This window comes from Oreochromis niloticus, linkage group LG6, assembly GCF_001858045.2.
Source record: "Oreochromis niloticus isolate F11D_XX linkage group LG6, O_niloticus_UMD_NMBU, whole genome shotgun sequence".
Taxonomy (NCBI): domain Eukaryota; kingdom Metazoa; phylum Chordata; class Actinopteri; order Cichliformes; family Cichlidae; genus Oreochromis; species Oreochromis niloticus.
In genome coordinates, this window is record NC_031971.2 from 10663411 (window position 1) to 10676778 (window position 13368).

The 13368-nt window shown below is 41.0% G+C and overlaps 1 long non-coding RNA gene across 1 annotated transcript; it reads left to right on the forward strand.

Annotated features, from left to right (window-relative positions):
* Nucleotides 1–2568: 2568 nt before the first annotated feature.
* Nucleotides 2569–9754, forward strand: LOC102082774 (uncharacterized). The gene is made up of 3 exons (XR_267452.4): nucleotides 2569–2683; nucleotides 8370–8414; nucleotides 8518–9754. It is a non-coding gene; the product is annotated as an uncharacterized LOC102082774 (long non-coding RNA).
* The last annotated feature ends 3614 nt before the right edge of the window (nucleotides 9755–13368 follow it).

The window sequence follows — 13368 nt, forward strand, 5'->3', positions numbered from 1 at the left end:
CCATGGCTCCATTCAAACACTTTTTCTAAGACCTTTACGTCCTTCAGCTTCTCTCTCTCCAGTTACCAACAGAAGAGGTTGAAGAGAGCAGCAAGGAAAGAGCCAGTCACAACATTTAAACAAAATTTCAACGTGTCCTTCGCCTTAGTGCTCCGGCCTGTAAACTAATGATTGCACCCCACAAATTATACATATTATATATATAAATAGAAACAAATACGTATAAATATAGATATATAAATATATATATTCTATACGATGAAAAGTCAACAGGAAAGAGGAAGATGAGAAGGATTTGGATTGCGGGGAGCAAAGCTCGTCTCGGTGTTCATCTCTGAGCTCTGGTTTTGATTTTGTAGAAATTACTGTAAAGAAGAAGAAAAACTTTTTTATGATTCTATTGAAAAGATTGTTTTCCTCTCTTTATTCTCTCTCACACACACCTTTTTTCTCTCTCTCTCCTCTGGTTTTGTTTTTCTTTCTCAACTCTATGCCAAAACCAATCTATCGAGTGCTGAAACGTCATTCACTTTCTTTCTTTTTTTTCTTTTTTTTTTAACGTGTACTTCTTTTCACTTTATATGAAAGGTTTTGTTTTTACTGCTATTTAATTTTCCTGTCTCCCCCCCCCCTTTTTTTTTTTTAAACCATGCAGTAGTTTGCTCTGTACTAGTTTGAAGCGGTTCCACCAATCATCTTATGTGACTACTTTAGTAGCCCCCTCCCATCATGCTCCAGTTGTTCGATAAATCCGCTCTTGACTCATTGATTACTTGCGTTCTTTTATGGATTTATTTTTTTTCATCATGTTCATGTTTTTAGTCTCTTTGCCGTCTCATCTCCCACTATCTCGTTCCCAGCTTCTGCAGTCTGTATAATAGGTTCTGATTCTGTCGTTTTTAGCTCTTATTTTTGAGATGTTTTTATCGTCCACGGTAACAGTTTTGGGATGTTGTGTGCCATTGTGTTTGGAAACTGAGCTTCTTTTTTTTTTTTTTTTTTCCCTTCCCCCGACTGTCTGTAGGTTGGCCCACTGATCCGTGAGTGTTTCTGACTCTATAATCACGTCGTCTTCTTCTTCTTCTCCTTTTTTTTTTTTTTTTTTAATGTTCTACTTCCTTTCCGTTTTCATATTTAACTGTTTTTAAGTTTCTTTTCCCTTTGCTATTTTTTTTTCTTTTACCCAGAACAATGTGTTGGTATGTTGGTGAGTGAGGCATTGAGGTCAATAGATTCATCTTGTTCAGATTATGGAGTACAACATCTTTTTTTGTTTGTTTGTTTTTTTTTTAAGAAAAGTATTAAAATAATATTTAAAAAAAATATTTGGCTGTTCATTGGTCTTATGGGTTGAGTCTACAAACAACAAGTGAACTTCAGTTATCCACTGTCTGCCAAGGGGGGGGGCTGTTCCATCATTTTGCTCACTGAAGAGTCATCGTTACAGTACAGCTGCACTCTGTGCACGTCCTGGATGGTACTTTACATGTGCTTTAATGTCCTGAAGTATGCAGACTTCATGCTTTGGCCTAGTTACCGCATTCCAGACGTCTGTTTGACCTCTTATCTGGGTGGGGTGAGGGAAAGGTTCCCCTCTGGACAGGTCGCAAAGCCAACGCAGATAGACTGTTTTGTTCACACCAACCTGTAGCAGTTCTAAAATTCTTATTCTTTTAAAGATATGGGAACTTTTTTTGTCATGCTAATCAGGTATTGTCTGATGATGATAAACATAACGCCTGTTACGAGACTCAGCTGTGATGACTGGCAGCTGTGATGCTTGTGTCAGGGCGGAGCTATTTTCTTTACTATTGCAAAAAGGCAAGGTTTGTCTTGAGCTTGCTCAACCTGAATATTCAGTAGAGACTAAGCAGTGCAGACACGGGCCATGCTAGCGTCTGATGTCCAAGCTGTTAGCTTGCACTGCTAAACTGCTAAGAGAACACTTGCATTACCATTCAGGAGAGAGGAGGAATGTGAGTGATGCTGCATTTTTTTTTTTTTTTTGCTATTATAAATCCATTTATAATAGCAAAATATAAATGCATTTGTATTTCATAATGAAAGACTCCACTTGAGGCTCAAACCAGTGTAGTGATCAACCTGCAGATGCTTAGTACAGCGTTAACAACAGTGTTCCCAACAGTGAGACACTGAAAGGAGGGTTTGAAGGAGAACTGTCTAAAACTGAATGTTTATATTAGCCTAATGCTGGAGTGTCTGTCCTACTTATTTCAGTTGTTGAAAATTGCATAGTGAAATTTAAATAATAAACAGACCAGAACCTTAAAGCAGGCACAGTCACACTTATGTACAAACAAAAAGAATGACTGTGGCTAATTTCTGCCAACTACTGTCACCTCTTCTTCAGCACTCATGGTTCAGACCACAACCATTGTGTAGAACAGGGGTCCCCAATCTCAGTCCACGAGGGCCGGTGTCCCTGCAGGTTTTAGATCTCACCCTGGGTCAACACACCTGAATCACCTGATTAGCTCATTACCAGGCCTCTGGAGAACTTCAAGACATGTTGAGGAGGTAATTTATCCATTTAAATCAGCTGTGATGGATCACGGACACATCTAAAACCTGCAGGGACACTCATGGACTGAGATTGGGGACCCCTGGTGTAGAAGTTGGCCTTCAATTTTATTTCAACAGCACACGTGACTCAACAAAACTGGTAAAGTCTTTCCACATACATGTTAAAACCTGTCAAGTACTCAAAAATGCATTTGTCGAGGTTGCTGTCATGCAAGGTGACAACAACACATTTTCTTATGATCACTTGCACAAATGCACAGAAACACAAGTGAAAACCTTAGCAGCCATCCTGTCTCAACTGTTTAAAAATCAAGCAATAATACATTTTTGCTGTTTTAGTTCTGTGAATGTGAAAGCCAGAGAAACTTTATTGCCAAGTAAAAGTATTTACTCACCAATCCAAATCACTGAATTCACATCTTCCAATCTCTTTGATGATCACAGGTGTATAAAATCAAGTATATGTATAGAATCACCTAGGCATGCAGACTGCTTCTGCAAACATCTGTGAAAGAATGGGTCGCTCTGAGGAGCTCAGTGAATTGCAGCATGGTACCGTGATAGGATCGCAGCAAGTCCAGTCATGAAATTTCTTCACTACTAAATATTCCACAGTCAACTGTCAGTGGTATTTTAACAATATGGAAGTGATAGGTTACAAAAAGTCAGAGACATAGTACACAGAGGTTGCACACATCACTAAAGATTTTCAAACAGTGCGTAGAGAGCTTCATGTAATGGGTTTCTATGGGCAAGCGGAGTTTGGCTCTGCCCCTTAGTACCAGTGAAAGGAACTCTTCGTTCTTCAGCATTCAAAGAATTTCATGCTCCCAACTCATTTCAACCATGTGCAGTGGTATAGTACACAAGACAACGCTCCTCCAAGACCATGGTGCTACATATAAGGGACAATCAACACAGGCCTACACAAAGTGCAAGTGTGCAAAAAACAAAAACACCAGACAGAACAGAACAATGCAGACACAACAGTGTACTTCATGTATGAAGATGTGCATGTGTGTGTATGAGATTGTGCAGATAAGTGCTTGAGGTAGTGATGTGTATGAAGGTATGCATGTGTGTCAGTCCAGTCACTGAGTGTTCAGGAGTCTGACGGCTTGGGAGAAGAAACTGTTTCGCAGTCAGGGCCCGAATGTTCTGGTACCTCTTGGCAGAAGGCAGCAGGGTGAAGAGTGTGTGTGAGTGCATGGGGTCCTCCACAATGCTGGTGGCTTTGTGGATGCAGCAGGTGCGATAGGTGTCTGTGATGGAGGGAAGACGGGCTCCAATGATCTTCTCAGCTGTTCTCACTATCCGTTGTAGGGTATTGTGATCCAGTATGGTGCAGTTACCATACCAGACAGTGATGCAGCTGCTCGGTGGTGAGAATGTTGGGAGATGGGCTTTACTCAGGTCCCGTGGGAAGTAGAGACGCTGTTGGGCTTTCTTACTTATGGAGCTGGTGTTGAGGGTTCAGGTAAGGTTCTCCGCCAGAACACTAAGGAATTTGGTACTCTTGATGACCTCCACAGAAGATCTATGTTGCAACACGACTGCACACCGGTGCACAAAGACATGGATGAGCGAGGTTGGTGTGGAAGAACTTGACTGGCCAGCACAGAGTCTTGACCTTAACCTGTAGAACACCTTTGGGATGAATTACAGCAGAGACTGCAAGCCAGGCCTTCTCATCCAGCATCACTGTCTGACCTCACAAATGCACATCTGGAAGAATGGCCATTCGCAGTGTAGACCGCAGATGCAAACTGTGCTACTTTTAGTTGTTTCCTTGGAACAAGGGGTCATTGCAGCAGGTAGCTGCACTTCCTGACACAACTTAATTTAGTTTGTCCTTTAACTACTACTCTATGGCATGACAACAAAACTATAAACTGAATACACACAGGGAGATGGTTTTAGTGTGTTTAAGAAGGTGTTAAATGAGTCTAAATTAGTTTTTATAGCACAACAACTTGTGATTTACACCTCTTAAAGGTTACAGCTATGTCTACGACAGAGCCAGCGTTCAAACACTTCTGCTCTACAGTTTAAATCAAGCCCCGGCCCTCCAATACCACACATCTGAAGACTTTGTGTGGATAAAATAATGTAGACAGTTTTATTTAAACTGTATCCTAAATCTAGTCTCCCGTGGCCTTGAGCAGCTGATAAACCTGCTGCTGCAAGGATCTGCTTTGTTTCTTTATCATACTGAGCAGGGAGAAGGCTTTTCCTGTCCTCTGCATATTTGACTTTCAAATCATTGTTTTGCATAGCTTTTAAATGGTTTGAATTAAATTCAGGGTGGGACAGAAACCAACGCATTTCCAAATACTCTACTTGAAAGAGAGGGCAGTGAGTGTAAATGCAGGAAAACTGACAAGTTGATCCTTGAATTACCTGTGAGAGGATGACAAGAGGCTAGCATAAAAATAAGGGATGCTCAGGACAAACTGTGTGCACCTCCAGATAAGCAGGAGTGAAAGTGAGGATCTTGAAAAGACAGTCTTGGAGTGTTAGTAAATATATAAATGAAAGTGGAATGGCAAGAGCTCTTTTCTACTACATGTGGCAACACATTCTAAGAACCTGAGTCAGTCAGGCAAGCTGCATGTTGTCACAGACAAGTCATGTGATCCACTCATGAACCAGAGAAGCACAGCCCTTTGCATTTTTGTCTCTTCTGCTCATGTGCACATTTTTATGTTGTCTGCAAAAGATGAAACACGTTTACTCACCATGTTTAGGCACAAGTTTACTTTTACATTTGATTTAGTGCTGTTTTGCAAAACCTTTGCACGATATTCTTAAGGCATCTTGAAAGAAGTGTTTCCCCAGACTTTCCCTTGGCCCAGTGAAACAGGGCCCTTTGTACTGTCAAGCACTTGTAACTGATTATATGTACACTCACCGACTGTGGCTCGGGTGGTAGAGTGGGTCATCTACCAATTGGAAGGTCGGTGGTTCTGCCTTCAAAACAATAAATTTTTCATGGCACAGATTCAACAATGTGCTGGAAAAGATTCCACAGAGGTTTGGTCCATATTGAGACAATACTATCACACATCTGCTGCAGACTTGTTGGCTGTACATCCATGATGCTAATCTCTCGTTCCACCACATTCCAAAGGTGCTCTATGAGATTGAGATCTGGCATATATGGAGGCCATGTGACTACAGTAAACTAATTTTCAAGAAAGCAGTTTAGATGATCTGAGCTTTGTGACACGGTGCATTATCCAGCTGTGAGCAGCCATTAAGAAGATGCCTAGTTTGTGGTCATTAAGCGAGGGAAATGGTCAGCATTTAAATGATGCTCAGTTGATACTATTGGGCCCAAAGTGTGCCAAGAAAATATCCCCCACACCATCCATGTTTCATATTTCAGAAACTGAGACTCATCAGACCAGGAAACCTTTTTACAGTCTTCCATGTCCAGTTTTGGTGAGCTTATATGAATTGTGCCCTCAGTTTCCTGTTTCCTGTAGGGTGAGAGACAGGGCACACGCAAAGAACATGCAAACTCTTTACAGAGAGACGTTGGCCTTGGTCTGATGGTGAAATTGACCTTCTTCTTGCTGTGAGGCAACCGTGCTAACCACTGCTCCACCGTGCTGCTCTTACCAAAATTTTCTGTCTGAAATCAACAAGGCATTTTCACCCAGAGAGCCGTCACTCACTGAAAACAGCGAACAGTAGAGCGTGAACTCAACATCAAACCTTTGATGTTTGATGACTAAAGCTGATGATCACAGAATTGTTTCCTTTGCAAGGAAAAAGCACTTCACGACATCTAGCAAAGTCAGGAACACAAAGCCAGGAACAAAGCCTACAACAAAACACTTGATTTAAACACACAGGGTGTTCCTAAAGTTGAGACCAAAGTTGAAACTTGAGAACACCAAGTTCAGGTCAGACCTCATATTTAGAACGATGAAGGAAAAAAAGTGTTAAGATGCGAAAGAGGAGATGACTATCTAAAGCACACCACATCCTTTCCCAAATATGGTGGAAGAAGCGCGATAGCGTGATGACTGACGGTAGAACTGAGTCTGCGGTGGTTACTAACGATGTGGCACAGATAGAAGCAGCAGCATGAATTCAGAAGAGTGTACAGCTTCGATTCAGTCCCGTGCTGCAAAACAGACGGGTTAATTTCCTTGACCTGACCTCAGTCCAGCTAACCGTGCTTTCACATGAAGAAGAAAAAGTAAAACCAGAGACCCACAAACAACTGTCTACTGAACACAGCCACAGTAAAGCCCTGGTAAGACAACGAGGGAGACTTCTGGTGAAGTTTGGGGTTTCCAGATTTCCCCATTTTTAATGACTTCAGTTTATCCGATTAGTTTGGGGCCTGTAATTCCTAAACAATTCATGTAATACTTGTGTCAAAGCTGTTGATTGATCAAAACTGTTCAAAGTCTGTACTTTAATCGCAAAGTTGTATTTCACAAAACACCTGTCATGTTTTTAGAGGAAATATGCTACATTTGCATGTAAGGGGCATGTGTGATCTAGCGCGGGGGTGGGGATTTACAAATATTCAGCACACAACTTCTACCCCACATGTATGGTTTCCTCCCCCACACCCATATTGAGTAAGAACTGCCTCGGTCTTCCCGTTAATGACATTAAAAGAGCTCAGGCTTGGAAATCAATTACAAGGGAAGTCATTGGGACATCAAGGTTCTACCAAAATTGATGCCAGATGACAATAAACAAGTCCATATGAGATTTATGGACACGCAAACACCCAGCCACGATCCAGACCTGAACACATTGCACAAGACCCCACATAGTTCTGACAAAAACACTCAGACACACTCGCTAATGCATTCTCCTGCTTACACGCAACTAGTTCTCGTGCTCTGCTTTGCGTTGCACATGGTTTGCTTGTGGGAGGTGATCTGCTGTTTCAGCCCACCACACACACACACACACACACACACCGGCTGAAAAGGTCTACACCCTCCTCGATAAATCTCTCTCAAGCACGTCTGCTGTCGTTGCCAGGTTGTTGTCTTGGGATCGACACAACCTTTCCTTTTTCCGCCTCTTCCTCCATCCTGTTCTAAATAGAGCTCCTCTTTTCTTTTTCTTTTTTTTCCTGCTTGGACATTTTTAGCAACACAGGGCTTGTTTTCAAGTAACCTGTTGGCTTTGCTTTTGCATTACCTGATGATATCTAAATAGCACTGACACATAGCATGTAGCCCAGAAAAGCCAAACCAAAGTTCATATTTCATATTTCTCTAGCCTTGTCTTTGAAAAAGTAATTACAGCTTGGAGTTTTCCATACAAAAAAGGACACAACAGAGAATGAGGCAGCACTAAACATCTGCACAAAAGATTTAGGATCATTCATTTTACAAATATCACCAATCAAAACCACACCATGATACCCTGAACACCAGTGCCAGGGCTAGAAAACCAATGAAAAATGTTTAAAGGAGGGGAAACAAAGCAGTTACGAGCAATAAACAGTAGTTGGAACTTGCTGGATGTATGTCAATTCCAATGGAAATGTACACACTCTCAAATATAGCAAAGATTTTGATAGAAATGTTTGAATTTCTTCCTTCATTACACAGAAACAGAAAGCCTATTTTTCAGGAGGAGAGTCTAAATGTTGGAGGCAATGTGGGGATCAGGAGGCTAACCGCTGGAATATGGAATATTTTGGGGATGTCCAGTGATGAGAGTCTTAATACTGCTCTGCCCTCAGTTTTCCACTCTTTTCTTAGGAAATGTAGATTTTCAGACAAGATGACCAAATTAATATATATTTAGTATTCTGATATCTGTGTGTATCTGTTGTGCAGGGTTCCTTCCTGAGGCCCCACACAACTGAAGAGTGGATTTAAATAGTAAGTGATATTTATACTTGGGAAAGGATTACTTTCTAACCTATTGGAGGGATGGGTGAATGACTTTATTTACTGATGTGTTCTCTTTTTTTGACTTTTTCAGCTTTTATTTGATAGATTAAGTGAAGAAATGACAGGAAAGCGCAGGCAGAGAGAGAAGGGGGAAGACATGCGACTTGAACCCGGGCCCTTTGCTGCATGCCACATGTGGGCACCCACTAAACACGCTTAGCTAAACCGGTGCCCCGATGTGTTCATGTTATAACTCCCAAATTGTATAAAGTTCCCATAATCTAGTAAAAATCTATGGGTGGTGGAAGATAAAACATTGTACTAGTTCTGCTACTTGCCTTGTAAACATAAACAAGGGTTGGTCTAATGTCTCAAACAACTTTATTCACATGTAGCCCACTGAGATTAAAAATTTCCCCTTTCTGTAAAGTGCACATGACCAGCTTGTGACAAGAGCATGAGTCAACGTTGATTTCAATGCACTAAATCAAAAGTTGAACAGCTGACAACCACTGTTGATTTCACATGAAGTCTTCTTTCATGCTGTCCTGTTGAAAGTTTTAGAATATTTGGTGAATTAGTTCAGTGCCGCGTTACCACCAGACACATGGTTATGCATATCGTTTTTAATGGATACCAGGATATCTATATTGATATGGGCTAGGTAATGTGTTAGGCACAAAAGGATGTTGTGTTGTTTGATGGAAATGAAAATGATCAAGTTACAGAAGGCTGAACCACATCAGCGCATGTTCCTAATTAGACAACGGATGGTGTCCTGGGGGATCTCCGCCCAGATCTGGATCAGAGCACCACTAAGCTCAAGGACAGTCTGAGGTGCCTCGAATGAAACAAAACATAATGTCCCAGAGATGGTCTATTGGATTTAGGTCAGGCAAATGTGGGGAGGGGCAGTCAATGGTATCAATTCCTTCATCCTGCAGGAACTGCCTGCACTCTCTCACCACAGGAGTTCGGGAAGAACCCAGGACCCACTGCACCAGTGTAGAGTCTGAGAGTGGGTCCAAGGGTTTCATCCCGATACATAATGGCAGGAGTGCTGTTGCTTAGCCTATAGAGGTCTCCCTCCATGGATATGTCTCCCCAGACAATCAACTACATCAAACTGGTCGTGCTGAATGATGTTACAGGCAATAAAATGTTCTCCATGGTGTCTTCAGACTCTTTCACAGGTGCACAGGGTGACCCTTCCTTCGTCTGTGAAAAGCACAGGATGCCAATGGTGAACCTCCAGATAAAGACTTCCCCCATGAGCATTCATACTACATTAAAGTAATCTCTAAACAATTAAAGTACATAAGTAATATTTTTTTCTCTATCCTCTGTAGAAAGTTCTCTTTTTTCTCCAATGTGTCCACAGTATGAAATTTCCACAGGAAATTTTCTGTGAATTCACAAAAACTTCCTGTTTTAAGTCCAAAGAGTCACACTGACAGATTTCTTTTATTAACTACAGCAGCATTTCTTGTTGTCATGTATAAAAACATACTGTTGAAACCTCTTTTTCTTATGTTAAGATATTACAGGGATTACATGCATGGTTACATTTCTTTACACTGTCTGAAAGGGGAGTTTCACTGTTACGGCCCCAAAATACAAAATAAGTTAGACAGCCCCGGTTGAGACTATATTAAACACAATACTGTGGCTGAAATCCACAATTTATCTGCAAAACAGTTTATACCTCATCAGAAAACTGTATGAAAAGCACAAAACATCCAATCAGCTCGCCCTCCCTCTGGATTCCCCAGCTCTCCATATCCTAAAAGTTTACCACTCTGAGATTGGTTGCTTTTTATTGGTTACTGGCACAGAATTGCTATTATCACTGCAGAGCCGCAGAGCCATAAGATCTTACAGGATATGTGTGATAATCACATTTTCCCACAATTTCAATCAGCTGTGAATGAATCTTATTGCTGAATTTGTGAGACAAGCCCTGTTTTCTTGCCACTGTTTAATGTTCACTTACCAGGAAATCTGCTGTAAAACATAACTCATAGTGCAATAACACAAAATTTCAACCATTAAATTTAATATCATACTGCTCTGGCCTGCTGGTAACCTTGGCCTGCTCTGTGTTACACCCTAATATTAGAGATTTGTTAGAGTTTGCACAGTGTCAAACAGGTGCGGAAGAAACAGACGGCAATCGGCATCCTTTTCTCTATGACTACGGCATACCCAGCCTCCGGCCAGCTGCCTCTGACACTGGGAGGAAATAAGGAAATGGAGGAGCCCAATACAGCTAACTGGACACTGTGAGTGCTGGAAGAACCACACACTGGCCACACATTGTGAAATGCAACCCGCCTAATAAGGAAAGCAGATTGAACATGCTGAGGAAACATGTCTGCACCATTTCTCACATCCTAACCAACCACAAAGTGGGTCACTGGTGTGAACAGGAAGGGGTATTCAATTTCCTCACCATGTGTCTTCATGGTCTCTGTCTATTGTGAAATCTTTCTTTTATTTCCTCCTTATCTTTTCCCTTCTTTATTCTCATCTTATTTTCATTATAAGACTGTTTGTACTTTTGATAGTCCATCTGGAGCTCCATAAAAAATTAATGCAGTAATCCTAAGTGCAAACAATTGATCTTCAGATATACAATCGCCTCCTATAGTCTACTCCTAAACAGCGGATGACATTCTGACACTCTTTAGTCACTGCCAGAAACATACACTCAACCTGTTAGCCCACTAGTGTATGTGGAGGTTTCTGTGCTCATTATAACTATACAAAACAGGGGCTTGAGGTAATCCAAGGTACCAATTTTTTACCTGAATACTTTATTTTAGTAGATGAACTGAGAGGTCAAAGGAAATAAGGTGAAAGGGAGTATGATCTGCGCCTCATGTGCTTATGCAAAGTTTAAGGTGGGATGCTAATCCACAGACTGTATAAAAAAGCACTACTGAAGGCCTCGTTTTGAGGCCTCATGGTTTTACAGATATGAAACATCAATGTAGACCCTGTGACATCATCCAGTGGTTTTGTACTCCATATTTTGAAGCCTCAGTGTCAGTGTTTCAAAACCAAAAATTTCAAAACGACTAAGTTTTTAGCTAACACTAGCAGTTTTGTTTAGCAGGCTACATCCATATATTGTATGGGTGTGACACACACACTGCAACACACACCTGCTAATTAGTGTTAACTAACAGCAATTCCTGGAATTTCACTCATCAAAACTAAAGCACCAACTTCCTGGACATGATAACATGACAAACACAAGCGAGAGTTCCCGCTCAGTAGCTCAATTCTAAAGGTGAGGCCTAGCAGACACTACTCGTCAAAGTAGTCAGTCAAAGTGGCCAGCACGCTAATGTTAAGCCTTGATAAGCATTAAAAAGGTGAGCTTTTAAAAAAAATCCCATCCTGTATGGTTTTAAGAAATAAAAATTAGCACCAAATACTTTGGCGGCATTTTTGGGGTGTTCTTTTGGAGCCAGCCTCAAGTGGTCATCAGAGGAACTGCAGTTTTTTGCCACTTCCACTTTGGCCTAATTTGCAGTTATAGATTTGAGACTGAGTAAATATACAACAACATGCATATGACTTACCTCTCTTTTGTTTGTTTTCTTCCTGTCCTTAAAGTATCCCAGCTAAGTATTTTAAACCATCTGCACTATTATATTTGAAAGAGAAGTAAACTCTAGTGCTGCTACTATACATCATGACTGCCAGATTGTTATACATGTGTAGTGTTTTTTCTCCCCTTACAGGAAGCTGCTTGTTTGCTTGTTAGTAATTTCATAACTGATAAGGAAAGATTGCGTGTCAACTTTTTCCTATAAGAGAAGACTGAAAAAAACACCTAAAATTCTGAAGCCAACCTGAGATGTTGGTGCTGATGCTATAATGAAGATAATTTGTTGCCAAGTGAAAAACAAAAACCTTCAAACAGATCAAAAACCTAGAGGACAGAGATGTGTGATTGAAATTTGTAGACTACACATCTTAAAGACTCGTTGCAAACAACCTCTGATTTAAGGGAAACAAGACTCGTATTAGTGCAAATCTATTCAGTTTTATTTATATAGCTCCAAATCTCAACAATAGTCACTTCAAGGAACTCGTCAACATGTTCCTGGAAACAGCACGCCTCTTTAATGACCCACTGATATTACAGTGGAACCCCGACTTACGAAATTAATTCGTTCCAGAGGGTCTTTTGTAAGTCAAAATTTTCGTAAGTCGAAGCACCTATTTCCATCACCTTTTGAGTGAGGCGATGGTGGCTGAAGACGAAGTTCTTGGTGGAGGAGGAGGTGGTGGAGGCTGAAGAAAGCATACGAGCATCACTCGAATCACTTGCAGAAAGTTTTTTCGGCCCCATTATGAATGAACGATAGGCTAATTGCTAACTGCAACAACAATACGTGTTTCACGTCGAACAGCGAAACGCAAGTACGAAAGCCAAGGGGTTATCACATGATTCGGAAGGCATTCTGGGCATTCTGGGCTCAGCCAATCAGAGCCAGCGGATTTGGTTACGCAGGCATTTTGTCGTACCAAGGGCAGAAATATTGCCGTTAAGTGCTTTCGTAACTTGAATTTTTCGTTAAATGGGGTCTTTGTAAGCCGGGGTTCCACTGTACCTGCTAAAGACTGCTAAAGATCCCCTCCTCTGTGGCTTTGGTGGCAATTTTGTTTCTCCCTAAGATATTTTGCTAGAACTGCATGGATCTTCGCTTGTTTTTCTTTTCTAGTGAACCTGACTTTTTCCAGTATTTTTCTTTTCCTCCCGCTTTTAATTGTTATTACAGCTACTACTGTAATCTAGTGTTAAGTGAGGATTTCCCCTGCTTGCTGATAATCTATGACTTTTTAATATGAAACTTAACTGACATCAGTACCTGTGGGGGTTTAATAATGAGAACAAACAGATTAAGACAAAAAATAATAATATCTA